Source organism: Sciurus vulgaris, assembly GCF_902686455.1.
Source record: "Sciurus vulgaris genome assembly, chromosome: 5".
NCBI lineage: Eukaryota > Metazoa > Chordata > Mammalia > Rodentia > Sciuridae > Sciurus > Sciurus vulgaris.
The window spans coordinates 147,331,026-147,356,443 of record NC_136465.1 but is presented as its reverse complement, the minus strand read 5'-3'; the positions used below and the strand labels follow the sequence as shown (position 1 = coordinate 147,356,443).

At 34.4% G+C, this 25,418-nt stretch overlaps 1 pseudogene across 1 annotated transcript; it reads left to right on the top strand.

Annotated features, from left to right (window-relative positions):
- Positions 1 to 394: 394 nt before the first annotated feature.
- LOC306662983 (transmembrane emp24 domain-containing protein 2-like) lies at positions 395 to 1,361 on the top strand (annotated as a pseudogene). Its single transcript has one exon. The product of its transcript is annotated as a transmembrane emp24 domain-containing protein 2-like (transcript).
- Positions 1,362 to 25,418: the final 24,057 nt, after the last annotated feature.

Sequence of the window (25,418 nt, the reverse complement as noted above, 5' to 3'; positions counted from 1 at the left end):
CTTGTAAGATCAACAGAAGTCCAAATTTTCTCCAAATATGGTCATTTCTACTCTGTACTGATAAGAGTTTTCCAATCTAGGTCAACCAATTGACTTCTACTTTCTTTAGAAGCCTTTATTGCTTTCAATTATATTTTTGTTTATTTATCCCCCTTCACTGAGGTAATACTATTTAATGCATATACAACATATTTTAAGAAGTTAGCTTTGAATTAAGACAGGTTTGAATTATGTAGTTTTGAGAAATGTAAAAATTGTTTAAAAAATTGCAGTAAGCCGGGAATGATGGCACACACCTATAATCCCAGCAGCTCAGGAGTCTGAGGCAGGAGGACTGTGAGTTCAAAAGTCAGTCTCAGAGGCGGCGGCGGCTGTGGAGGCAGCAGTGGCGGCGGCAGCGGCTCTGGGGTCGCAGTCCGGGTCCTGGCTTCGGCCCCAGAGCCACCATGGTGACGGTCGCTGAGCTCCTGGTGCTCCTGGCCGCTCTCCTGGCCACGGCCTCGGGCTACTTCGTCAGCATCGACGCGCATGCCGAGGAGTGCTTCTTCGAGGGGTCACCTTGGGCACCAAGATGGGCCTCATCTTCGAGGTGGCGGAGGGCAGCTTCCTGGACATCGACGTGGAGATTACAGGACCGGCAATAAAGGAATTTATAAAGGAGACCGAGAATCCATTGGGAAGTACACATTTGCTGCTCACATGGATGGAACATATAAGTTTTGTTTTAGTAATAGGATGTCTACCATGACTCCCAAGATAGTGATGTTCACCATTGATATTGGGGAGGCTCCAAAAGGACAAGACATGGAAACAGAAGCTCACCAGAACAAGCTAGAAGAGATGATTAATGAATTGGCAGTGGCAATGACGGCTGTAAAGCCCGAGCAAGAGTACATGGAAGTCCGGGAGAGGATACACAGAGCCATCAATGACAACACAAACAGCAGAGTGGTCCTTTGGTCCTTCTTTGAAGCTCTTGTTCTAGTTGCCATGACATTGGGACAGATCTACTACCTGAAGAGATTTTTTGAAGTCCGGAGGGTTGTTTAAAAGGCCTTTTCCTGATGATCCCAAACTCATAATTCACTTGTTTACCAAACATCTTGGTCATAATAATGTCATTAGTTTCTACATTTTTATTTTCTGAACTGTACATTCATAGCTTATGTTTCTTTGTGATTAATAGATTTTTGGGGAAAAACCTTAGGAAAGTTGTAGTGAAAATTTGACATTTGATTGGCAGAAAATTTCTTATTTGAATGTTGCCTCTATTATACAGGTCCTTCCAGAACTCAAACACTGTAAATGAAATATAGGAGGATAGTCTTTATTATGTCTTATTTCCCTTTTGTAATAAATGTGGTTTGAAAAAAAAAAAAAGTCAGTCTCAGCAACAGTGAGGCCTAAGCAACTCAGTGAGACCCTGTCTTTAAATAAAATACAAAATAGGGCCAGGGATGTGGCTCCATGGTTGAGTGCCCCTGAGTTCAATCCCGTACAAAAAAAAAAAAAAAAAAAATTCAGTGACATTTATTTGGCATCCCTAAAACATGTAGATCTAGACCCAATCACTGATCTGTAATTTTTTAAAATTTATTTATTTTATTTAAAAATCATAAATTTACATAGGGCAATGTTGTTTGACTCATTCTGTTATTTTTTCCCTTCCCCCCCACTCCTCCCACCCCTCTTTTCCCTCTATACAGTCCTTCCTTCCTCCATTCTTACCACCCTCCTTATCCCTAACCCTAAACCTAACCCTAACCCTAACACTAACCCCTCCTCCTACCCCCCCCCTTATGTGTCCTATCTGCTTTTCAGCGAGATCATTCGTCCTTTAGTTTTTTGAGATTGGCTTATCTGTAATTTTATTGGCCAACTTATGCGATTCTTTCAAAACCTCAAGTTATTTTTAAAAACAAACCAAAACAAAAATCTGCCCATGTATAGTAAGGAAAAAGTTAATATTTTTACAGAAAATAAATTTTAAAAAACCATTAAACCAATAACACTGGTATCACAAACAGCATAACTATATGTGAGAATAAAGTTGAAAAACCCCTTATGGGAATGCAGTGGATAAAAATTTACTGAAGCTTAAGTAAATAAAACATTTTGGTAGAGTCTAGTAAATATATTAAAATGTCTTTTTTTCTAATTCTGACATCAGATAGAAATTATTTTCTGAAAGGCTTATAAAATACAGAAGATATGAAAAATTAGAAAATTAAAGGTAAAGGGTTATGTTATCCCTAAGACTTTAAGCTCATCCCTAAGACTTTAAGCTCATATGCATAGTTTGTGTGGTCTACCATACAATCTAGACATTAGTCTACAAAAATGTATTGAGTGTCTACCCTAGAAAATAAAAGTTGACAAAAATGTTGCTTTCCAAGGACTTTATGTTCTAGAGGAGGATACAATCATTTAGAAAATCACAGAAATAAATCTATTGCTATGATAAATAAAAGAAAGTCATTAGGCTATGAGAGAATATAATGGGGGTGTTTTAATTAACAAGGCCCAAATAACTTCCTTGAAAAAGTGAAGGCTGATGTGGAATGACTATAGAAATCTAGATGAAGAGGAAGATGGCGTGAATACAGTGATATTTAGACAGCATAGAAAACATATGCAAAGGGCCTGTGCTAAACGATGCAACATGATCATGAGTGTATGATAAGAGATTCAGTTGGCTTCAAGTATGAGAACAAGGAGCTATGTGAAAAGGAGAATGCATTACGAACATTCCAGACAGAAGGAACTGTCAGGATATGTTAGCAGACTCTGAGCAAAATAAATTATGGCAAGAAATGGCACTAATTCTGTCATTTGTGATGGAGAAGAGGGAGATCCAAAAGAATGAGTAAGAAGGCTAAGGAGAAGTAGGAGGAGGAAGAGTGGTCAGAACACAGAGGACATTCTAAATCATTTTAATATAATACCCTTTCCCCAATTAGAACCGCTGAAGGATTTTAAAGATGGTAGGAGGTGGTGGGATACGATGTTAAAGGTTTGCTTCATATATATTACAGGTCCCATTCTCGGCAATTCCCACTCCTTTCCAGCACAGAGTGAAACCCTTAAGTGCAGCACACCTCTGGTATAATCTCAATTAATCATGAACGGTATTACATCTAATCAATCCAAGATGATTCAGAAGGTACTTGAGTGCTTTGATATGCCTCTTGGTCCTGGTTGTGCATATTGAAAATCAATAGAGTACTATGGATACACAGGTTGCAAAATATTGGTCTGTATCACTCATGACATTATTGTACATCTTAAAAGTTGCTTTTCTCAGGAAATTGCACCTAATAGCTTGCTGGACTTTTTTTTATTAATTCAAGAAGGAAATGGAAATATTTGACATTTTAGCTTTGTAGGTAAACTTAAAAACGTTTATCTTACCTGATCAATAAGAAAATTGGTCTGCTATGTTTTATTTGATATTTCAAACTCTCCCTCGACTGAGAGTTCCTTGAAATTGAAGTATGAGTCATATTCATGTTTGTATCACACCAATTAATGCCATCTCTGACATCTATGACATCATCAATAGTTGTTGATTCAATGAATGGGAATGAAATCAATGCAATTTTTATATGTTCTGCAGCAGATTTTCACTAATTCTTCAAATGTCAAATCAATTGGGTACATATTTAATGAGTTGGTACGCTTCATGAGAAAGTGCTAGACACTTATTTATAACTGCCTACAACTGTTTTCAGTTGCTATTGCTATCAGACAATTTTGTTTTACCATATGCTGTACTGTCCCTCCTGGTTCTGTTGAATACTTATGAGTAGTTATAAATGCTGTTTAGAGAACTAGCCTTCTACTTCAGTGAGAAAAATCTAGTTATTTTTTGCCTATTTCCAGTATAATTTATTTTATAAAGGTACTATGTCATTTGGGGGGGGGGGAATCCATCTCTTTCCTAAGCAATTAACAATTAACAAGAGCTAAATAATGATGTAAATAAATACATTTCATAATTGACTTCTCTTTTTGATAACTTTAAAAACTCACTGAGATTGCTTGCAGTTATGATTCCATCTCAGAGAAAGTTAGGCAATTGTCTTTATAGCAGGTAAATAATTTGCTCCATCTCATGATGACATATAGTGCCAATTATTGAACCCCAGAGCTTTGATCTACACTGTATGCTCTAATTTAATTCTATTTTCAGAGGAGTATCAAGAAAAGTAATCGTGGATAATAACTCAGTTTACTTTATGATCTCCTATAGAAACATACTCTGCTCTAAAAATCTTTTAGATGCATGGGTTCTGTTAGGAATGGCATTTAGTAGATTATTCAAGTTTACTTTGAAAAAGTTCAAAAAAGAAGCAAAAAGGGTCTTAGGTGTCTGACTAGGGTATGGTTGTATCTGTATCAAGTATCAATTAAATAACGTTCTAAAACAGTAATGCCTAATAGGGGAGGGTAAGTTGAGAGACAGTTTAGAATTAAGATGGTATTTTAAGAAACAGGGACATTATTACTTTTAGTGGGAATTTAGGATCCATTGCCTAATGGGAGCAAGGGAGTGAAGTAATAAAATCTGTGATGGAAGTCAGTTATGGGGAATTGGAATCTTCCTTCTGTGTGTCTTTAACTATCCTAGCACCACCTCTGTCTTTGCAAGACTATTGGTTAAAAATTTATTTATTTGTTATTATTGGTTAAAAATTTCAATTCAATATTCCACTTATCTGCTCATATTTTAGCAGATTTAACTTGAGTCTTGCCCTGATAACTTAAGTATTTATCCTTTGGTTATACCTGGGTCTAGTGAGGTAATGCTAATGAATAAGTGAAAGTCTATACTTTAATTGGTTAGTTTTCTCTCAATACTCTCTACAAAATTTGTTCATTCATTAAGGTGTTATAATTTTAAGTGTTGTGCAAAAATAGGTAAATCATCTCTACAGTCGATAATTCAAGCTTTATACAGAAGCATCATCAAAATAAGATCTTTCTTCTATAGTGTCAAATTTGTTTTGATATGGGACCATATTTTATCAATCAGGGTCCAGGGATGTAAAGCCATGGAAAAAAAATTTTATTCTACTCATGCAACTCGACCTAAAATTTACTCCTTTATGGTTAAGTTGGTCAGTAATAAACTTGATTTTTAAAATATCCTTAACACTAGAGGAAAACATGCTTCTTTAAGGCATTAAATGAATCACCCTGAGTTGTATAGATGACTTATGTGGAAATAACATATAAGTCATAATTCACAGCTAACATCTGTTGGCCATTTATTAAGTGCTAGGTCCTTTATATGATGCATATCACAGAATTTCCCTAGTTTGGTAAATAGAAAAGCAGAAGTATCCATTCATTCAGATGTTAAGTAATTTCTTAATGAACGAGAGAGTGAGGTTTAACTTCAAGCATCCTGTATTGTATTTGTTGAATATATGAAAAGCATATGCAACCAACCATATACTTGATTCCTTAGTAATTTTTTAAAAATATGAATGAAGTATTTTTGTCTTTTATCTCTCCTATCCTTCCATTGTAGTTATATTACAAATTAAAATTTAAAGAAATATTCATGTTTATAGTAGTATTAGTAATGGTAGTACTAAATCCCCTCACTTTAAAAAATCTTTTAGTTTTTAAATTTTATTTTATTTTATTGTCATAGATAGTGCCAAATTTTTGGTTTGTTTGATTGGTTGCTTGGGTTTTGTTGTTTTGGTTTTGGTTTTATTTTGCTTGCTTAGTGTTCTATGTACCTCTGTGTAATGTAGACTCAAAAACTTCCTCAGAAAAACAAAGCACCCTTAAATGTGTTCAAACACATAAAATAATCTGTCCATTTTATTTCTTTGTATTTCACTTTTTATTCAAATATCTTTCCAAGAGACCACTTACCTATGTTCTACTTTATACTGATTGCCCTAATGGATTCTTGCTGTTATTATATCCGAAGAGTCCTTTCCATCACTGTCTACTAGAAAGTTCCCATTGTCCCTTCAGGTGTTAGAGTCTTTATTTTCTTAACCTGCCTTTTCCTCTTTCTTTGCTTTACCCATGGCTCTGATGGATATATCCTGCAATCTTGCAGTATATTTTCACAAAAGGGTATGGAATGGAATATATATTTTCATGGGTTTATATATACATATATATATATATAGTTTCATTGGTTTATCCTTCACACCTATTTCATAATGTGAATGAGTATAAATTTCTGTGTTGAAAATAACTTTGTAAGTAGTCACTGTTCATTTACTTCCTTTCTCAGTTTTGCTGTTGAGAAGTCTGGTAATGGTGTGATTCCAGGATTTCCTTATATGACTAGATTCCTTCTCATGTCAGACTCCCAGAGTCTTCTTTTTATTGCCAGTGTTTTTACACTGCATGAAGAGAAGCCTGGGGATATATCTCAGTAGTACAGCACTCTCCTAACATGCATGATGCCCTGTGTTCAATCCCCAGCATCACAGAAACCAGAATTTTTTTTTTAAAATCACATGAGGATATTCCTTAATGTGAGTCTTTTTTCATTCATATTCAATATAGAAATATGTGTTCTTTCAGGACTGTATTAATTACACACAAGCAGAAAAACAACTTTCTATTGCAGGACGAATCACTGTGGAAGTTGCCTCTTAAGGATAATTTTGATCAAGGCCATGCTTTTGGATTTTAAGGTTTATGGGCATACCTCACATAGAGTGAAATGTAAGGCAGTGTTTTTGATTGTTTTCTAATTGTATGAGCAAGACCAAACAGGATGAGGTAGGGTTTTAAATAGAGTAATTTAGAAATAAAAGACTTAGCTCTGTGTCAGGGACAGTATTGACAGAGTTATTTATTTGAGAATGAGAAAAATTTAGTAGACTTGGTGTAGCCTGGCACAAAGTGGGTGTATTACAAACCCACTTCTACTCCCACAGCAGAGAGGTTCAAGAATCCCACCCTGATCCATGGGAGAAAGCCATTGATTGAATGGCTCTGTCTAAGATCTAGAATTCGTGGCACTGAGTTAGTCAGTTTTTCATCACTGTGACAAAATACCTAAGCTAGCTCAACTTCTAAGGAGGGAAGATTTATTTGGAATCATAGTTTCAGAGATTTCAGTTCATGGTTGGTCAGCCCTGTTGCTCTGGGCCTATGATGAGACAACACATCATGGCAGGAGAAGATGGCAGAGGAAGATACTCAATAACCTCAGGATAGCTGGGACATGAAGGAAAGAGAGAGAGAGAGAGAGAAAGGAAGACTGGAATGCCAATATCCCCTTCAAGGGCACACCCCCAGTTACTTAATTTCCTCCCACTATGCCCAGTCTCTTAATGGTTCCACAACCTTCTAATAGAGCCACATGCAGACTAGCAACTAAGCCTTGATGTATGCACCTTTCGGGACACTCATCCAAGCTATAGTCTGCACTAATAAGATCCTATGATCCTAAAGACTACACAGTTCCTGAAGGTGAGACTGTATTCTCCAACAAAACCTATAATAAAAAAATGTGTAATACATTTATAGTAATGTGTCCATTTCTAGCATCTTCTTAACCAATTCTGAATTCAAGCTGGTGGAGAGGTGGAAATATCTCCCTTTTAACCTACAAGTCGTTTTGTTCCTTTGGTAGTCACAGTGTAAAACAAATATACCAGTAACAGGTATCATCTAGCAGAAAACAAACAATTCCTGTTACTGCGAACATCTTCACATTGTCCACCTATTGATTTTTCTTTTCTGACTTGACCTGGAGAAAGCTAGTTCATTTTCCACATCTACAGTTTCAAACATGGACTTATAGAGATGATAGATAAATATGCCAGTTGTATCACAGAGGATTCTGTTGCACCCACTTGTGATTTGTCTTGACAAAGTATAAAGATCTGATAGCCTTTAGTGTGACCACTTACCTTTGATGAGTTCATGGATTACGTTGAATAATGAGCTGCTGGACTATAGTAAACCAAGATCTTGTCTAAGATCATCAATTCCTGTTGCCTCTCTATCGTGTCCTGAAGTGATGACTATAATTTAACCACTTAATAAATGGCTAAAGGACCACCTAGCCATTTTTTAAAATTTTATTTTGGGAACAGGACCCATGGTTGTACACTGTCACTGAATACTTCCAGGTAAATTGTGAGATAAGATAAATTAAATAACATCAGCTAATAACAGAAATTGAATGAGGTGCAAAATTTAAAGGAGATTTACTCAATAAAGCTTGGAAAATTTTTAAAAAGTTATGCTAGTCCTTCCTTCTGAAGACAAGAAATCCCTAAAAAATAGCTGAAATAACGTGAGAGTTAAATGAAGAACTGAAGAATAATGCTGTTGGTAGATCATCATAACACAATCATAACACAAAGATATATATACACACACATACACACACATAGGTGATATATACCTATCATTAAATGCAAGAAGAAATAATCTGAGTATTTTACAGGTATAGAACTAAATTTGACATATAGAACAATTCTAAGAATTCATTAGAATGTTATTAAGAAGCTTAATAATTAATAATTGTTATATATTTGTTTAAAACCTTTCATTACATTTACTCATTTATCTATTTATACATATGTAGATAAAGAGATACATACAAGTCATTATGAAGACTCAACAAAGAAGTGTAATCTCAGTCTTATTCAGGAATGAATTATAATCCACTTTATTCTCAGATGATGCTTAATGACTAATCCTGAAATTATCTGGACTTGTATATATTTGAACAAGTATAATTAATATGTGAAATGGAAAGTTAAAGCAGATCTCAGACATAAAGTTTATGAATAGAGTTATATGAGATTATAGATTTGCCTAGAAAAAAATATAGGTTATCATTGCTACCATAGAATTTGTTTTCACAGGAACCATTCCTACCCAAATACAGATCCTGGTTCCTTTCCATTCCATCTTCCAATCCTCTGAGTCAATGGGTTTACATGCATCTTAGATCTTTGAGAAAGGGAACTAGCCATGTAGGGCATTTAGGATGAGATTCAGTAATGTTTCGTAGCAAGAAAAGGCATAACTTTTACCAGATTATGTGCAGGAGAAATCTTCACTCACATGGGGACTAATAAAATGTATCATCACCTGGGTGAGAAAGGAAATTCAATTTTTCTCTATTCTTTCTCCAAACTATTGCTTAACATAAAAAAGTACACTTTTATTTATTTATTTATTTTTTTACAGCTTTCCTTTTAGGCTTTTTGGACGCTTTTATTTATTTTCGTGAAATCTGAAGTTGCATAACAAAACCTTTGGTTCACATCTAGGGAGAACCATACATCAGTGTCAGACATCTTCCATTCTCAAAGATTCTTACAAAAGTAGTTTGATTAAAACTCAGAAGATATAGCCATTCAGAGACATGATAAAAAAGCAAATTCCTGCCTCCACAGATCTTTAGGTCTCTTAAAGATTAACCATGGCATTTGAAGGAAACCTAATCAAATAAATTAGACTATATTAAATTGGGATATCTTCAAGGAAATGTTAATGTTTTCAGTTTTCATTTTAAAACAGGGTACTGAATCACTAAAATAGCATTAGCTTCCTACTTTCTTGTCTAAGAATTTTTATTTCTTTAACAGAGAAGAAGGGAAACCTTTCTTCACACTTATTTAATTATTTCCTTTTTCTCCAAGTAAAATTTGCTGATGTATAAACATAGTTAAATATATTGGGACCACTCATTCCTGAGAAGAAAATGCCCTAATAAGTCTCAGCATTTTCAAACTTTTATCTGCACACAGAACAGAAATAAAGATAATAAACTGAAACTGCCACACAACAGATTTAGAGTAGACAGACATAAAGAAAAGAGTGACAGAGAAAATGACTAAATATAAAAAGGGAATTCAAGTGAGGTCAATAAAAAGATATTCTTATGGGGTTAAGTCAGAATTTACTAGCTGGAAAAAATAATTCTTAGATATGTCTTACTGTTCCAGTGAGCTATCATTGGCACACAACAGTTATTTTGAACAACAACTTTGTATTTTCATAAGGATTATAAGTCTTTTTGAAAGAAAATTAAGACCAGTTCTTATAAATAGACTAAACTCAAATAAATTTGGGAATGAAGCATTTGGGCATCTTGTTAGCAAAAAATATAATGTTTCGAAGATGTGCATTTTAAGATTTTTAAAAAATAACTACTACTTTTCAGTAAGGTTTCTTAGATATCTATCCTTCACCATTTACTCCTCTTAAACTGAAAAATTACCTCATTCTGAGGATTCACACACATCAGTTACTTATATACTTGAGATATTAAGTTTTGTTGGGAAAGGATAAAGTAGTATATGGAGTGTTAGTGGTCAAATAAACAGAGCTGCCATCTTGTGGATAACTAGGTAATGGGCTAGCTGCAAGGCAAATGAAAGTCTGTATTCTGACACATCTAAGAATTCAGAGTAAGTCATCATGTTTACAGCAGCTTAAAACACCTTTACATTCCTCAGTTCTCTCTAGAATATTATCACCTAAAGGACATGTTCATTTCTTCTGAAGTTAGTGTTAGCTTAAACCTTATTAATATGTAGGTTGGAAAATATTGGAGGATGGTTTCTCCAGTTTAATTAGCCTCTAGTGCTGATTTGTTTTGATAATATAAATAATTAGTTTAACCACAAAATTGATATAACAGAAATAAATTGTCAGGCAATTAAATACTGCAATGATTTTAGCTCCTGGGAACAATATAGTATGGAAGTATAGTTATAAATTTGAGATGTACTTGGTTTGAGCTATAAAATGTCTTCTACTTGGTTTGTCAAAATCATTTTTATAGATTCCATATTCTTTATCTCAGAAATTATTCACTGATTGAAATTTACTAAAGAACAAAAGGAAAAACAAAATCCACTCTACATTAACTCCTGAAGGGGTTCCCCCTGTATTGTACAACTTTAGATGTTATAACATTAAAATATTTTATACTCTTTGGAACTCACAAATGCTTGCTGGTTATATAGTTGGAGAAATATAATAAATAGTGAGACAGTGCTGGTAAGATATATTCTAAAATTTAATGTATATTTTCCTTTCACGAAATTGGAGATTTTTCACAATTCTACATATCTATAATTCTGGGTGCATACATTAAAAAGAATATTCAAGAAATGACACCATCCTTGTATTTTTCTTGCAAGCCTTTAATGTTTTGACATTTCTACCTTTTGGATTTTTTTTTTAACAAATGCAATCTGGTTGGATTTCTTAATAATATTTTTTATGAGAGTAGTAAGCATTTTTATGGCTTATCAATTTTCACATCACATGCACACAATCTTAATTTTGGCTTTAACTCAGATACATGTGCAGACTGATATTCAAGTATTATAAGACTTTTCAAAAGGACATTCTGCAATAAATTACTGAGCAGCCTTGACCTTCGGTGTCTCTGCTCTTCCTAAAGAAACACTACCAAAAGATGACTTAAAACTTCAAAATTTCCACTCTTCATTCATTTTTAATGACTAGTACCCACCGTAAGAAAATGTACTTTTCTGCCTTTATGTATAAAATACAACTCTAATTAACAGATTTTCATGTCTGATCCATTCTCTCTAATATTTATCTGAAACCTCCCTGAGTTTATACATGTAATTATTTAAGTGAAATATAAATTCAGTCCTAAGGAATTACAATAAAATTTAAATTGATTTTCTAATGTATGGGCTGAGGACTCACTCATATTATAGACTAATATTAATAGGGAATATTTCTAGTACATTTTCCTTCTCCATGATTCGGTCTACTAGGAATCAAAATATGTTCCAATTATTTTATTATTTTAACATGATTTAGATTTTAAATGTGAAATTCTTTTCATATTTAGTAGTTGAACTTGGTTAGAATTTTACTGATTGTTTGATCAATTTTCATCTTGTTTAACATTTAAGCATTGAAATCTGAATTCTTTAAATATCTTATTTATATATTTTAATAAAACAGAACTAGGGCTCTGTATTGTGATAATTACTTACTAATGAATTTTGTGTACAATGTGGAAAATTGATAACAAAATGCCAAAGGAGCACAAGGAGTATTGTATTTCCCTATCTTCATAGTTCCCTATTTTTAAAAACTTACTATATACAGCGCCGTAGCACCTGAACAAATAAAAAACAAAGTAAGAAAGATTTTAATTTGTGTATATTAAAATCACCAGGATATACATTTATCTTAGAAAATTAACTGAATTACACATATATCAGCATGTTTTCTACATGCAACAGGATATAATCTTATTTTGCTAGTTATCTATCTCTGGTATTAAATATTTATGTCATTAAAATTTTATATGAAGGATGGAATAGAGAAGCATATTTTATAAATTATTGTCTCCAATGACATATCCTTTTAGCAATTATAATATCTTAGCTTTATCATTTATCTACAGTTGAAATTCCCATTGTCCAAATTCATCTTTCTGATCTGTAATTTAATTTTGTGTCACTTTGCATGGCAATGAATCTTTTTCTATGCACATTTCCATCTAAACTCCCATGTTTTTAGGCAGAAATAAATGAACAGTGTCTGTCATGTAAGCCCAAAGTACATTTTGACAAATAGTTTTCTGGAGTCTAGGATCTTACACTTGACTAATATGATTAAAGTCTGAATAATTCTGGGAGGGGCAACAACTTAAGAAAAAAAGACCACTAAGCACATCAGTGTTATAAATCAAGCTAATTTGCAACATTATTTCTTAGTCAAAATTTTAAGAGTTTAAGATAATAAACTTTAAGACAATACTTAGAGGACCCTGAACTAACTCCATATTTTAAATCCACAGGCTGTCTTTGAAATGAACATGTTTGATCTTCTGCATAACAACTGTAATATTAATTGTATTTTATATTTGGTAGTACTTTTTGTCTTCTGTGACAGGTTTCCATACACTGCTTCATCTTATCCCTATTATCAACTTTTACGGTAGGTAACACCATCATTCTCATTTTGTATATAAAAGATGTTAAATTCTCAAACTTCTAACAGACAGTACATGATGGAGGTTGGGTATATTGAACCTCAATCTAGAATTCATACCCCTGTGTCACACATTGCAGTTGAGCAGTCAAATAAATTGAGAGTCATATGAGCCAGAACTTGGGGGAAATTTTTGAATGAATGATTTATGAAAGTTTCTTTTCATTATTATCAACTTTTAGAACTCTTATTGAAGCCATCCAGTAAAAATAATTTACTGTCATTAAAAATGTGAAGGAATTATAACAAGCATTTTCCCTGAATCCATTATGCAGGAGGAAATGAACCAACATAAAGACCTGCAAGTGCATTGTTGATTGACTTTCCTTTCCCTTAAGGTGGAGATGGATGAAGAGAATTTTCTCACTCTTTCCCAGGTGCAAGTACTGTTTGCATGCTGAGCTGCACAGCTTTCAAAGGGCTTGCCCTGGGATATGGCTGCACTGGATTTAGAAGGAGCTTGGTCATTGAATAGCTCTGGTAATTCTTGTATCTCACAGTGATGCAGCTGACAGCTCCTTTTGGTGGGGAAAGCTGGGGTATATTTCAAGGTGATTGTAGTTTTGTCCCTCTGGCAGCAAGAGCTGCAACCAGCTTAGCCCATTATCCTCCTCTCCCACTGGATGTAAGCCTGGGGAGAAAGCTGGGACTTTTGTCAAGATAGAAGGTAAGAGACGGATAATTATTTCCCATTTGTGTTCAAGGAGAACGGCACTATATCATAAAGTAGCTTTCAATTACTGAAATGGGATTGTCTATAGATCCAGTGACTTATAAATTACTCTTTGCAAAAACCTATATTTAACATTATTATTTTAATAATGTCATGCTTTTAATATCTCACACTTTAAGCTTTATTACACAAAACTTTGGAGATACTCTAACAATCAAGGAATAAAATACATTCACATTTTTGTATTTTTGTCAGAAGACTTAAAAATACAGATGGCTGCTCTGATCAAATTAATCAAAACCTCTGTTGAACAATTGTCTATGTTGTAATTTTTCTCAACAACTTTCTTAAATCTCATGGGGTGGTACTGTAAAAATCAATGAAAAGTAATTAGGAAATTTAAAATTCCAGATGTTGTGATTGTATTGATCTTTTCTGTTAATATTCAGTCTGTGAAATACCTTTTAAAAGTACTATTATTTAATAAGATGCATTTGAGGAATACAGCTCTTTACAAATCTAATTAATTAATTAATTAGGCAAATAGGTCCTAGTATATTTAAGGGACAGAATTTTCAGTTTGTGATGCTCCAGCAACTCAGCATGACTTTTCACTCTCCTTTTCAGCAGAAATTACACTCAGAGATGAGCATTTCAATTTGCAGCTGACAGTTTAGGGTTAAGATATGATTCCAGGTAACAGAAGCCAATGAGAGTACACCCAGTTGATGTTTGTGACATCATCTTCCAGTCGGGAGTACATAGAACAGCTGAGGTAGCGTTCAGTTTCAGCCCCAGTGCCATTATGATGGATGTTTACATCTCTTCATTGAGAGCCAATTATCTCGCTTTTGTGTGAGGCCCAAGGATCACTCACGCTGCCAGGCTGCACACAGCACTGTTGGATCTAGCTGAACGAATTGTTTTCTCTGTCTCTGGTAAGAGCCTGTTCGGTTTTACCTTCTCTTTCGAAATAAAGGTAGATGTGTCTAACAGAGGAAATAGTGTAAGGGTTGAGCAGGATTACTATCTGGTAAGCTTTTAGTCAGAGCAATGTTTAGCATTATGAAAAGGAAGTGTGGATTTAGCAAAAGGAACTGAAAAAGCTTGTTTATGTGTACCTGACAAACTAATTTGCAGTGCAAAATGAATAGCAGGTAATTCATCTTTTTCTTAGAAAAAGAAAAGTAACTGCGATAGGATCACTATTTTGAGTGAGTTGTTTTAAAAACACATGTATGTGTATACCTCTCTGCTTCATTTCTTATATTTTGCCATTAATAATGAAGAGTAGAAGTAGTAATAGTCCACCAAGTAGTGTTGTTATAAATTTGAAATGATTCAAAGTTTCTAATTCTTAAATGATAGTTCTTTGGGAGAGTTTTCCAAAGTTGTGGCTATAGAGGAAAAACAAAATTTACCAAGTGAGCAAAAAGCTTGAGCTTCTGAAATGAACTTAGTGTACTTTGTGTTCATTCTTACCATTTTAACCCTTAGGATGATCATAGCAAATAATTTTAAAGAACAGTGTAGGGGATTCTTTTTTCTTTTATGAAGAGATACAAAAACAATTTGCTGCATTAACTGCTTTTGAACACGTAATAATACTGTTTTGTGCATGATAGAATATTTAAATACGGAAAATAAAGCTCTACACGATTTAAACATTTGTCAATAGTGACATTTGCATCTGAGGATCCTTGTTATATTGTAGCAAAACAAATACATTTATAGCTGTTGAGCTGCTATGGATATTGGTGATTGAATCTGACAGGGATCTTGAAGAATCAGATACACTAAAAGCTTTGAATTGACTGAGAACGTTCACTTGCTACTGAAAGAACAATTCAAAAATACTTTTAACTCCTCAGGTGTCGTCTAGTTTTTATGGTTTAAAGTAGCAGACTATTTTATTTTAAAGTTCAATGCAGTTATGTATGAAACAAAGATACAGAAAAACATAAATTGGTGCTGTTTAATTTAACATGCTTTTTATTTTAATAACATCTCCTGTTCTCCTAGAGCAGTAAAACTTTTGAATAATGACATGCATCAGATTTTGATAGGCTTATACTTTTCAGGTTTATTTTCAGTCTTTCTTTGACACTGAATATTTCTGCCTTTGCAAACCAATAATTTTGATAATTAGAAATCAGGATTTGAGGTGCTCACGTTGTGCTTAAGGGCTTCCAGGATTTCTCAGCTATATCACACGTGTGTTATCTTCTACTAGCCCAGTCCTGTTTGGCAGCTCTTGACATTATTGTTGTTCTATTTGTCTCTTTCACTCAATTCAGGTCTGAACAAACCTGAGCTTAGAGGAAATGTCAAATGTGTATTAATGGAATCTTCAAGAATTGAGCTTGTTGTCTCAGTCAAAGCATATATAATCAACCAAACCTCAAAAGATTACAAATTTACACTTACAGCTTTTTTTTTTTCTTCTTCTTCTTAGAGAAATTTGTGTGGGTAAAGTCTATGACTGTTAAAAACCTCAAGGTAGGAATCAAGAACTTTTGATAATGTAAACTCAAAGGATCGTGATCTACTTCTCTGAACTGAAGTTTGTTTTCTGTTTTTTTTTTTTTCCCCCCTTAAGTACTTTAAAGTAGAATTGAAAAACTCAGGGATAATTACTGTCATATTCACAGGTGATCAATCTTGACCAAGGGAAAAGCATTTGTTTCCAAACATAGTTCTCTAAAAACCTATTTATATCATTCTGTTGACACCAAAGAAAATCATAACTCAGCCAATGAACACTCCAGACATTTAAATTTTATTTTCTTGCATGTATGAGTGCTTCTGTCAGTGTTAGCCACTCTGATCACAAATGGACTGCTTTGGCAGTGATTACAATGTTAAACGGCTTAGCTTTTTTTATTTTTTAAACAATTTGTGCAATATGGATATGCCTGGTAGCTACCTGACTAATTCATTTCATTGACAAAAAGTTTATGCTTTTTATTTTACTTACTTGAAAGAGGATAGGAGTAGGATCATAGCAATTCCCTTTGCCACAAACTCCCTAGGAAGGACTCTCCGTGCAGCATGGCAGAGGTAAAATGTGTGTGATGCTACATGTACTGCCAAGCTCCCTGCCTTCTTTATAAAACAAACATGTCCTTTGTCTGAGAGAGATAAACACTATTATTATTATTATGTTTATTTTTAAAGTTTTTCTTCTCTATAAAATCTCATCTGGTTCTTTGTATGTTGTATACCAAGTTGTATGTTACAGTGACAGGTTTTGCTGGTCTTTAGAAAAGAGAAAAGATGCATAGTAATAAATAGATTCCTACTATCTCTTCTAAAGTCCTCAGTATATCCTAGATTGTGAGGGAAATGCATTCTTGTCTTTTGAATGTTGTATTCAAATTATGTTCTTACCTGTTTCCGAATAATAATCATTTTTTGATGTGCCTTGATGCTTTCCTAGACTTAGTTAAGTCCCTTAATTAGCTTCTTGTAATAATTTAATGCATATACCATTTAGTTCTGTAGCTTCTCAGTTCAAGCACTTGAATGTATCATGAATTGTATGCTTGTCCTGCCAGTGTAAAATTCTGGCCTTCTCACTCAACTTTTTACCTAACACAAAAAATAGAGTAACTGTCATGTTGTGTTAGATGGTTTATATTAATCTGGGAATGTATGGATATTTAGGGGCATATTTTATTTGCCTAAATGTAATATTTATATGTATTTCCAAGTTTAAAAGATATCTTTATGGACATCATTATTCACTGGTCTGTGTTAAAGTGATATTAGGTACCTAAAGATAGAGAAAAAGATCATTCATAACTTGTTCCCCAAGATCATCTGGTCAGTAAACTAGGAATGGAGGGGGTGAGATTCAAAAACTGGATTGATTGATGATTTGATCAATCACTCAATCACTCTCTGTCCATATATTTGTCTATCTAACAGGGTATTAATTTTTTTGATTGTCCACTCTGTGTCAAACACTATTAGGTACTTGATATTTAAAGTTGAACAATGTAAAAGATCCTGCATTTGTGTACACTGTTTTCTTCTTTCTGATAAGCTCTCATCTTTAAGTTACAACAAATGCAGAATTTAAGGTATGCCTGAATAAAATCAAGAACTTTCTAGGAAATGAGAAATATGCCTTGATGAGACTTTTGCATTTTTTTTTCTACATGTCTTAAAGATCTTAGATACGTTTTAGTTTAAAATAGATTTGTTCATATTTTATGCTTTTTTGTTAAAATGTCTACAAATTATTTTATAACTCATATTCAATTTTGAATGTGATCACTACAATATTATAAGAACAAAATACTTATCAGTGGATTCCAAAACCAACATCCAGTGTTTTGAGAAAAAGTTATCTTGTATTTATAGTGCATATGCAAGCAATCTAGTTTTGTATTTGTCTTCTATTTTATGAAGTCCTTGATGGTAATAGGGCATTGAGTTTGTTTGGCTCTGGTTAGGATCTAGTAGTATAAATAGGGAATGAGAAATAGGGGAATTTTTAACTTTTGTTTCAATTTAAAAGTTAGTACTTTCCAAGTGTGTTTGAATAAGCAAACAAGAGGCAATATACAAAGTTTAAGATCCATTTTTTTTCAATAGTGAAGATTATATTGATACTAGTTCTTAGGGCAATTGATCCAAAAGTATTATTAATACCTATCAAATTTGTTTACAGATGCTTAGTTATTTAAGAGGAAATAAAGCCTGAAATACAACTTTCTCAAAGAAAATCAATCTGTAAGTAGAACCTATAAGTTGAAGATAAACCATTTTAGATGGTATCATTTAATTAGCCACCATGGAGTCTATCTAAAGACATACATAGAAATTGAGTTACCTGAACACATTTGATTTAGCACAAAATATTTGACTCTTGTAATACTGCATATTAATAAAACAATAGCTCTAAAATTAGTTCTTTCACTAATACCCATATGAAATGTGAAGAATATAGGAATAAAATTGAAATTCAATATTAAGAGTATGAATATGATTTTTTATCTTCCTTCTATCTCAGCACCAGAAGCCTTAACCTCATAAGGTGCTCTTTTCAAGGGTTAATAAATTATGAAGACTTTTTCACATTTTTTAGTGTCAGAGACCGAGAAGCTTGCCCACATTAGAATCACATAAGATGAGAATATAATCCAGAGGTATTAGCTTGGGGTGCTTTGCCATGAAGTGTTACAAGCACTGGGTTTGGACTTAGTTATTTTTACCTGATGAAATCCTCAAATTAATTTTGATAATATTTATGATAAAGCAAAATATAAATTGAGATCAGAGTGTTTTTAGTGTTAAATTCTGCTGAAAGCAGAGAACTGGTTGTTTTTGCTGTGGTGCTGATTTCAGCTGGGAGGAGCTTAGTGTAGTAAGAAGATTGTCTTGGCCATAATGACCACACAAAAGTAACTCTACCCATGTGCCATTGCATACCATAAAACTCTCAGTCATACACCACAGCATTTGTGTCAATGTGGAAAACATGTTTTAACTAAAATCAAATATATATGTAAGTAGGGCAAAGGCAATCAGATGGAAGCTGAGTTAGAAATATATTGTGGTGGCAGCAGGATAAAGTCTGCTGTGATTGACATTGAATCATGGTATGAAGTTAAGTTCCAGAAACTTTCCTCAATTTGAACTACTAAAGAAGTAGAGTCTGGTTAGCACACAGTTCTGCTCAGTCGACCAAGAAAGCAGCAGATGTTTTCAAAGACACGTTTTTGTTGTTTGTTTGTTTGTTTGCATGCCCTGTGGTGAGAATATGTTTTTTTGGCACCAGCCTACGTGAGTATAATTTCTTGTCCTACCCCATTTGGCCTTTGAGTCTTCATGTAAAAAATGAGAGAAATAAATGCATTTCCCTCAGGTCTGCTGTGAAAATTTTGTGAACTAATCTTATGAATACTGAGAACAGAATCTGGCATATAGTAAATGCTCAATTAGTATCACCTCTTTTTGGTATTTTCATTGCCATTGACTTGCTTGGTTGTGCTTGTCCTTTAATTCAGAGGTCTCATTACTGACTGATATTTATCAACATGAAAACTCTGATATACTAAAAACTTTGTGATTTCAGAAGACACTAGCAGTAGGCACAGGCTTATCAATAACTGTGTCAGATTTCTGATAGGATTTTTAGGTTTATAAGTGAAACATCTATTTCTTTAAGTGAAATACTTTTACTTTAGTAAAAAAATGGATTGGATTTAGAGGTTTTTTTCCAACGTTTAAGAAATGGTGTACAACCATAGAAATGAAAAGTTACCCCATTTGTGGACAACAAATCAAAATGCAGTCAGTAAAAATAAAAAATAAAAAAATTATACAACAAAGTGTTTCCTCTACACATACAAATAAAAATGTATGACACAAATGGAAAAATTTACATTTACCTTTCGCCTTAATTTATCCTATTATTTTTATATTTTATTCCATTATTTTTATGTCAACAAGTTTGAATCCTGTAGCTGTAAAAGATTTTGTCTGATATATGTAGAAATTAACATTCTCCCTTGCTTTCCAACAACTCCATCTCATATGAGTGATGAAGTAGTAGTATGGTGTAGATATTAGGTGTCCTGCAGAAACCCTTGTGTGAGACCATGCAAGAAAGTGTAGAGGTGAAATGATTGGGTTCTGAGAGCCTTCACCCAATCAGTACATTAATCAACTGATAGATTAACTGGGCTGTAACTCTACACAGATAGGGTGTGGCTGGAGGAGGTGGGTCACCGGAAAGTGCCTTTGGTGTTTACATTTTGTCCCTGGTAAGTGGAGCTCTCTCTGCTTCCCGATTGCCATGTCCTGAGCTGCTTTCTTTCTCCACACCCTTCCAGCATGATGCTCTGCATCACCTCGAGCCCAGAGCAATGGAGTCAACGATCCACGGACTGAACTTTGAAACTCTGAGCCCCAAATAAACTTTCTCTCCTCTAAAAATCATTCTTGTCAGGTCTTTTTGGTTACTGCAGTGAAAAACTGATTAAAACAAGTAGTGATGGAACTAAGTTAAAAGTCTTTTTTCACTCATGCTATTCTGTATTAACATATTCTTAAAAGCAAAATAAGAGTTTATTTTTAAAATCAGTTTGTGTGCATATGTGTGTGTGGTTTGCTTGTTGCTGGGTTTTGTTTTGTTTTAATGGAGCATTTACCATGTGCCCAAATTATGTTAAGAGAGATACAAATAAAATAGGAAAAAATAACTCTTTTTCCCACAGTTTATATAAGTTTTAGAATCAAGGTGTTAATGAAAGTGTAAAGCATAAAATAACAAACAAATCTTTCTATCAAGTTATTTTTTCTTTAAAGAGCTCTTACTCATTCCGCAGATTATGTGAGACACGGATGCACAATTATTGAGCACCTATGGCATGCTAACCAGTGAACAAAGACCATTCCTGGTCTCAGGTCTCATGGTCTGGAGAGCAACACAAAGTTTGAGAAGGAGCCCTTTCTCTATATTCTTACCAAAGTGCTTGCAACCAGAGTTTGGGAAAGAATTCTTGAAGTCAGTTTTATTCACCATTAGCAACATTGAGCAGACATTCATTCATCAGGGATAGAAACTATATAATCCTAAATGACAAAATGTTTCAATATTGGGCTGGGATCAGCAGGAAGATTCAAGGAAATTAATTTCCTGTCTTAGTGAAATACTCAATTCATTTACTTACTTTTAAAATTAATTGGATAATATTATATAAATTCTACTTACTACATAATTTTAGCAAAATTATAAAAAACATTTTGTCATTGCCTTTTTGTTATAAGATTTTCTTAGGTGGCAAGTGACTTACAGTAAACACAAATTCCAATAGAGGAAAATGTACTGAACCTATTAGAGCAGAGACTAATACTAATTTCACAGCTGTCTCACAAAATTCTCACCCCACATTTTTTTCTGTTTGCTTATACCATAATTGTGAACTTCCAAAATAGAGAAAGAGATGGCATCCAATGAGGACAAAACAATTAGACTTTGTTTATAGCCTCTCACACTTACAATGTTATAAGCACTCTGGTAGATGGTGAGGATATAGAGAAATGGGGTTTTGTGGTGTTTATCAAGAAAATGGGTGCTGGACTGGGAATGTAGCTCGGTGGTAGAACACTTGCCTAGCGTGTACAAGGCCCTCTGTTCATTCCCAGTACCACAACGGATGCTTTCATAAGTCACTAGAAAGAGTAGAATAGGTCTCTTTAGGAAAAGCAAGATTGCTGCCTATGTACTTCCAGGAGAACTGCTTGTCTAGACCTTTGCTATGAACGCTCAGGGTCATTTTACAGGAGGTGCTGCAAGTGATAACTTTAGAATGGTTCTGAAGACAGGAAAGGGGAGAAACTGTGAAGCACGAGGGCGGTAGAAATCCAGGAAGCCAAACATCTGAGAGCAAGTGAAAGAAGTATGCCAAAACTATCCACTCTAGGCAGGTTTGGTACTGTTTTAGTCAACTTTTGCATCTTGTTACCAAAACACCTGACAAGAACAAATTGCAGGAGGAAAGGTTTATTTGGAGTTCACTGATTAGAGATCTCAGTCCATAAATGACTGACTCCATGCTCTGGCCTCATCATAGAGAAGAGGGTCCAGAAGAGGAAAGCTACTTAGCATGGCAAGGTCAGGAAACAGAGAGTGGGAGGGGGCACAGGGAAGATGTGACCTTTCAGAGCAGGCCCTGAGTGACTCACCTCCTCCAGCCATGCCCCACCTGCCTGCAGTTACCACCCATCAGTCCATTCAGACAAGGATGGACTGATTAAGCTACAGCTCTCATGATCCAAGCATTTTACTTCTGAATGTTGTTGCCTTAACAGGAGCATTTGGGGGATACCTCATGTGCAAATCATAACAAGTACCTAATCATAATGAATATTTTATCCTGTGACTATCAAAGATTCTCCCTAATTCTTTGTTGAAGACACATAGTCTAGAAACTGGGCTTATCAGATATTTGTTAAATGAATGTCTGCCTAAGGAAGGAAGGAGAGCAGAGGAAGGAACATGCTATGTTTGAGATGCCTTCTAGAGAAACAATGTGATATATCTAGAAAGTATTGGATATAAACCATTGATGTGGCTCTGTGACTAAAGTCTATCATCTAGGGATAAAGCTTTAAGAAAGCCTATTATTTAGAAGTTGTGAAGAAAAGGCAAAGAACAAAGACCCAAAAGGAGAGAGATCTAAATCTAAACTATCAGACATTTAAGTTACAAATGAAATAAATGATTATGCTGAGGGTGGGGAATCCATTCAATCCTCTATGCAGAAGACATCTGAACATTTGAATTTGACACTCCTTTACTATCTCCTCCATAGGCTTTCCTGGCGACCCTGGTGTGATTTACAAGACCCAATGTGGTGGTCTCTATGTTCAAGCAGCATCATGGTTCATATCTCCGCCTCTTTTCTATTCTACCACAGCCTTAGCTATATCATTCCCTCCGGTTGGCAGATTCTCCTGATCTTTCTTCACATACCTACCTCCAAGTCAGCCTTCAGATCTGAGTTAAACATGTGCCAAGGAATGCGCAGGTACCTTAGGAAGTAAAAAATACATTAGGGAGTAAAGACAAAAACACCTTAAGGAAATCACCTTCAGCTTTTCTTCCATTGTCAAATCCCCCCATTATAAGTTCTCAAAACAATAGTTAACACTTCCAGAAGTTTCAGTTGGAGGCCTTCTTGTTTGATTAACTCATTTATGGCAGCTTTCTTCACTATGCTGAAATCTTCATGAAAGTAATGACAGGGTCCATTTTAAATGTTGAACACCAGGTGTCTTAAATGACTTTGAGGGTGAGGAGACGGATAAGGAGATCAGCTAAACAAATGTGGCCCTGTAAATTAATAGTAGGGCAACCAGACACCTGCCAAAAGTGTATTTGCACCCAAGGAAAACAAAGCACTGAGATGCTAGTGAATTTTAATCATTCAAAGGGACATGGAATGAACTTTCTTAGAGTATTAACAAATTAGTTCCCTGTCTCAGCAGCTTTCTTCCCACCAGTATGTGAATGATGACATAACCAATTATATTTCATAAGGATTTACGTAAGATTAATGGTTGCACAGTTGATTTATGTGCAGAATAACAAAAATACTATCAATATCTACTGTAAACTTTGTTATAAATATAATAGTGAGAAATTGGGACCCACAGATGGTTGAAGGGTATGAAGAGTTAAAGACTGAGTTAGAAACTGAGAGTGTGTATATTAGAAAACTTGTGCCAGGAGATCATCACTTCTACCAGAGTAGAAGGGATGTTACTGAAACTGGAGAGTATAATTGACAATGTGGTGACCAATCGTCTGAAAGGCAGAGGAAGGCTCAAAATATAAGAACAAAGAAAACTGCACTTTAAATTGAAGGAAGGTCACTGGTGGCCTTAAAGAAAGTAGCTTGAGATGCTAGCAAGGAGTCCAGCGAGAAATTGATAGTTAGGAATTGAAGTCATGCTCAAGCAATTTAGATCTGAAAAGGAATAAAGACCTGCTAGACAGAACTGTCAAATAATGACTCCTTCAGTGATGGGAAAACTTTATTTGGTGGGTAATGTGTAGAAAAGTGACATTTACTTTTGTTGATTGGTCTTCATAACTTACACAAAACAAATAGGTAACAAAAGTCTATTATTAAATGTACAGTTACATTTAAGAACTTCATCACAGTTAGGAAAAGAAAATTGTGAGGGATATTTACTTAGTGGTTACTTTATTCTAAAGAAAGTATTTCTGTTTCAGTACCATTCCAAACCATTTATAAGAGAGAGAAAAATAATTCTTGTCTTCATAAGCTGATAAAGCAAATGAACTGCCTCACATTAAGATGGGCAGTCCAGAAAATCACAGAGCATTCTAAAATGCAGTGATGCACCAAGAATATTTGTGACCTTATAAATAGAATACTTCCCATACTTTAAGAGATTGGAGAAATTAACTGATACTAAAAGAAAAATATGTGAGATATGCTCAAAGATATGTGTCCACATAAAAATTATCTGTTTATCTTTACATATGCAAAGACCTAGCATAGTGACCCATGATCTTGTTTTAAAAGTTGGCTATACATGGAAATGTTTTTTCTTAGAGCTCTATGATGATTGTAGAATATTTTTAAAAATATTTCTGATTGCTTAAGAAATGAACACTTCAGTTAATTTGTTTGTTCTTGTTTCAGGGAAAGGCACATCTTTGAACCATCTGGACAGGAGAGAAATATCTCCCTTATTTCCAAAGTAGTCTGAAAAACAAAATAACAGATTCGGTATTAACCATAGCAGCTGACATAGAAGAAGGAATGGAACGTACCATGGATTCAGAGAAAGTGAGGTCACAAAGAGGTTTTGAAATTAGAAGAGGAAGCCACAGTGCTACTTGGGAAAAATCAATAGTCAGCTCTATTTGACAAAGATGTCTTTCTCAGCAGTATTTTATAGTCAGGCTAGATGAGGATAACTAGGCCCAGATACCAGACAGAGGTACAGAGATACCCATAGGGGTTGGGGGTGTGGCTCACTCATAAATCATTTGACTGGCAGGTCTAAGAACTTGGGTTCAATCCCAAGAACTGAAGGCAAAAAAAGAAGTAGAGAGTGAGTGAAAATACCCATAGGGCTAAAACATAAAAAAGTTCGAAAGCAGAGGCCAAGACTAGCACCTGAGTTCTGATAAGAGAGAATTAGGAAAGGAACCTAAACTCAGTAGCAAGACTCATTTCCAGTCAGTCTG